Source organism: Micromesistius poutassou (assembly GCF_964030765.1).
Source record: "Micromesistius poutassou genome assembly, chromosome: 7".
NCBI classification, from domain to species: Eukaryota; Metazoa; Chordata; class Actinopteri; order Gadiformes; family Gadidae; genus Micromesistius; species Micromesistius poutassou.
Window position 1 is genome coordinate 12,320,261 of NC_140277.1, and position 5,000 is coordinate 12,325,260.

A 5,000-nucleotide genomic window follows, 5' to 3' on the forward strand; every position below is an offset into this window, starting at 1 on the left:
CACCAGTGGCCGGGCCTTCCGTCGCTCAATTAGTGGGGCAGGAGACGGAAACATAACATGTGCATTTGGACCAGAGAATGGGCTCCTATTCGCCCCTCTACCTCCCTTATCCCAACCCCCCCCCCCCCCCCCCCCCCCCCCCCCCCTCCATCCCCTCCATGTCTCCCCCTCTCTGTCTCTCTCTCTCTCTCTCTCTCTCCCTTTCATATTAGCCCCATCGCTCTCTGTCTTTGTCGCCCCGCCGCTCATGTGACTGGCTCACCGCCAAGGTGTGGTCGAGTGACTTCGGGGGGCCGCGGCTGCCAACGCAGTCACTGCCTCGCCGCCAGAGACCCCGGTGCCTTGTATCTCCCTGGTCCAAAAATACCTCCCCCTACCCCCCCCCCCCCTTTCCCCTCCCCCCTCCCGCCCCCCCTCCCCCACCTTCAGCGAACCCCTGCCCCCCCCTGCCATCCACCCAAAAGCCCCCCCTCCTCCACCCACCTTTGGCCCCCTCTCCAACGCCAAATCGTAATCTCTGGAACGGTGAGTTTTCTGGCATGGTGTTGAGGGGCTGGGGTGGGGGTTGGGGGGGGGGGGGGGGGTGAGCACTGTGGCACACGGTGCCTCTGCTGCTGCTTCTGCCCTGGGGCCAGATCCACCAGGAGCTGGGTGGGGGTGGGGGTGGGGGAGGTTGGCGGCCGGGCTGAGGGTAGGGTACGGCGAGAGGGGGGGGTCCTACAGGGGCCAAGGTGTTAATGCTTTCAGATCCGTTTAAGAGCAGGATGACAGCTCTGTTACTGAGAAGGTGTGGGGAGGAGGAGGGGAGGGGGGGCATGGAGGTGTGATGTGGGCTACGGGGGGGTGTGAGGGGGTAGGTGGGAGGGGGGGGGCCCTAAAGGGCATCTGCTACCCATCTAATGCCTATTCAACGCTGTGGGATGAGCTGGCAGGCGCTGGTGCTGCATGGGCACCAGTACGCGTGCAAAGACACCAGCATATGCCTGCGGTGGGCCCTCAGAACGCGGCCCTCTAATACAACGAGCGCGGCGTTGGTGGGTAGCGGCGCTTGTTTGACCGGACCTTGTTGTGTGCGACGCTGGGTGATGACAGCTTCTGAAACGGACCTCTTTCAAATGTGTGGTGTCCACGGATACATTCCAGTAGTTTCCACATATAACCCTATATGGTTAATCATTGATCCTTAATTAATCATGTTTCTTGTCATAGATGTGTGATATGAAACGTTTACAGTTCCGTTGGACGTTCTTGAAGTTGGTCAGACATTGGCTACACTTTACGTATGGGAGCTGGCCGGCAACACCGTGTTGCAGGCTTGACCTTGAGTCAGTTCACATTATTTAAGCTTTCAATTTCATCGTCTCTGCTTTGTTAATGGAATGATTTAATGAAGTAAAACTAGAGAAGGGCCCCTAGTGTTGTGTATTACTTGTACTGTATAATCAATCATGATACTTTCTAGAGCATGGACTGAAATGCAAACGATGCCAATGATAGAAGCTGAAAAAAATTATTTGAATTCACTCCAGGTTCGTATTACATTATTATTGTAAACTGTAAATGTTAAATTATTGGTAATCACCCAAAGGGACGGGATAAGAACAATCGAAATGCCATTTGCAGGGAGCTCTGTTAAATGTCTCATCCTAAAGTCTTTTATTCAATTTTATCCAATTACAAATGTTATGCTGCGTCTAGTTTTTTCATGATTCTATTGATATACAATCAAGCATCATTTCTCATTCAGAACTACCTCCAGTATAACATTCGGTATCAGGCCTCTATATTGTTTAGTATTAGTCGCCATAACCACCACATCCAGTGGTCATTTTCCATTTTTGAGATAAATGATGTTGTCTTGTTTTCTCTCTGGATTCCCCCTAACTGTCATAGGTTATCCTTGCTGTGCCAGTCTGGCTAGTCAATAAATAAATGATGAAATGTGAAATGAATAAAAACATGAATGACTGTGCCGGTGACACTGTGTGACAGCCCAGAGATGGGAATTAGGAGCCAAAGCGGCGCTAAAGCTGCGTTATTGGGCAGGGCCCCCCCCGCTAACGAGCCGTGAGATTGAGTTTGACACATCGAAGAACAGGTGCTCGTTTATTTTCCCAAATAAAAGGACCCCGGCCGATGCACTTCCTGACAGCGTGCCTGTCCAAAATAACACCGCAGCCACCGGCTAGCCAATATTAGCAGGCCGCGCGGAAAAAAAAAAGAGAAAGCAGCTAATTAAAGACATTAGACTCCTCTCTTTTGAATCTTTATTTTTTTTTAAAATTTTTTTTACTGTTTATCTTCATTTTCCTCAAGCCACTCCTCCTCCTTCGCCCGTGTAGCCCGATACCGTCCCCAGCGCTTTTTTTTTTTTTTTCAGATGCTCAAGAGCCCCTCGGCAATGTACCGGCTCTTTGGCAGACGCAGGTGTGGCAGCGTGGGCAATAACAAGCGCTGAATAATTACCACAGCCATATCCATAACAGCCCTAAACCCCCAAAGTGTTCTCTGGGTAGCCCTCCACTCCTCTGCCTCCATCGTCGCCCCCCCCCCCCCCCCTTTTGCTTCTTCCAAAGCACTACCCCTTCCCTCTCCGTTCCCATCCCACCCTCTTCCATCAACCCCTTCGCCTCGCCCCGCGACTAAATCACGAGACTGGGCTCCGGTCCAGCCCGGGCCTTCGCCGCTGCCCGCTTTCAGGCGGAGAGGGAAATAAAGCGGGACGGGCCTCGCGGGACGCCCTGATGTCGGCGTTAATTGTGAGTTATGGGGAAACATGGCGGGTGCGCAAGGGGTCAGGCCTGTCAGCAATCACACTCTTCAGGCGGAATTCACCCCAACGCTTCCTGTTTATCTCTCCCATCAACAGGGACGAACCGGGCGGAAATTAGCATTAGCGCCCCGATCTGTTCTCTCGCTTTCTCCCCGCCCCCCCCCCCCCCTCCCTCGCTCCCTCACCCCCACCCCGCATCCCCGCTCCTATTGTGGTTTTAGTGTTTCGCCGTGCTCCTGCACCAATCCTGGACTCTCTCAGCACGGGAGACGTCCACCTCTTCCGTTGCGTTATTATTAAGCAAGACTCGGCCTGTTTTTTTTTTTATGGCGTGGGGACCGGTTATTTCAGGGGCTTTTGGGAAATATGGTCGTTTCCTTTTTTTTTTTTTTTTTTACAATGCCTCTGGACTTGCCAATTCTGTGATGGTATTCAGTTAACGAGAAACAGGAAACCCTTGCTAATAATCTCTGGCTCAAAGGTGGAATGTGAGCCATAACAGTTCTCGTGATGGGCCATTGAACACTCTGGACCAAGTGTCTGTGTGCTTATATCTCATTAGTGTATTGCTACAGAGCCAGATTAGCAAAAACAGACGGTATCAGAGAACATATTGAGCTTGACATTGTGATAAAAGCTGGTTAAGAAAACTAATAAGCAAAGTGATATTGCCCACTTATTTCTTTGTAAAAGCCAGGCACTGAACAGTGGAGGTGATAATTGTGGAGTGGAAGAGTGATAAAGAGAGAGAGGGAGAGAGAGAGGTTACATCAGTATATGTGAATAGGAGAAATAAGAAATACAATTCATCGGTCGGTAACATTTGTTGATGAATTTGATGATGAAGCCGAGAATAAGTTAGTAGTCGAGTTCAATAAGAAAACGGGCTGCTCTGAGAGGACTGGTTGTTTCCAGGCTTGCAATTACCACTTCGCCAGAAGCACGGGAGGGTTTGTCACCTCAACAGCTACACAAACACATCCTAGGCCCGCGAGCGCTGCTAAATCACACTGTCCAGGAAGTATGCAACCGAGCTCTGGGTGTTAGGTTGGAGCGAACCTCCCCACCTGTTCAGGTGATACCTCCGTCTTAAGATGAAGGAAGACATATAACACATGAAAGCTATGTTAATTCTCTTGTTACCGAGAACCTTAACCCCCAACTCCCCTAGTTCTAATCAAGCGTGCATTTTCCTGTACATGCCAACTCAATCCCCCTATGCAATCTTATTTGTGCCACTTTATTCTTCTTTTAGCAGAGGCCTATATATGGCTATTGTAGCCCTCCTTACATTAAAACATATGGTTGGAAAGCAAAGTGGGGAGGATGGTTTTGGTTCATCTTTGGAACAGATTGCGGGTGCATTGTGCGTTGGCATGTAATGATGTGGATGAGGCGGGCGTAGTCCTGACCCCCTCTGACCCCACCGCGGCGAACAGAGGATCAGCCGGCAGGAGGACTACAAAGCGCCACGCAGGCCTCTTTGAAGCGCCGGCGAAGAACTTTGCCATCTGGAGACAGTGTCCCTTCATTTCCACTACTTATTAGTCCTGACAACTGTCACATTCCCCCCACACACAGACACACACACACACACACACACACACACACACACACATGCACACCGTCAACTCTGTCATCAGTCATTTTATACCTGATCTGTCTCTTCTTCTGTCTCTTTGCTGCGTTTCCTGCTTGTGTTTAGCTATGGACACCGCTTTGTCCCGCGTCCCCCCCGTAAACAGCAAACGCAATTGTGTCAGAGATAGAGAGAGAGAGCGAGAGAGAGAGCGAGAGTGCGAAAGAGAGAGAGAGACTTTTGTGTATGACAAGCCTACATCTTCACCACGTTCGCAGCACCGGAAAGCGTGTTTCAGATCGATGGCTCGGCGCACTTAAATCAAGGCCATGCTGTCGGTGTGTTGAAATATCATCTTGGTGAGACTAGATTGAAAAAGAAGTGTTCGCTGAATAGCAATTGTCGCGCGGGGAAATCAATAGACTCTAAGATGAGACACCCAGTGAGCTAAAGCACTGGTCCGCAACTGGGTGTTCAGGAACTACACAACAGTTGTCTTTTTAATATAAATGAATACCTGATGTTATCCGCTGGTTGTAACAATACACACAATATTGTGTGTGTGTGTGTGTGTGTGTGTGCGTGTGTATGTGTATGGAAGTGTGTGGGGGTGTATGCGTGTGCGTGTGCTGAAGACATTTCTTTTCT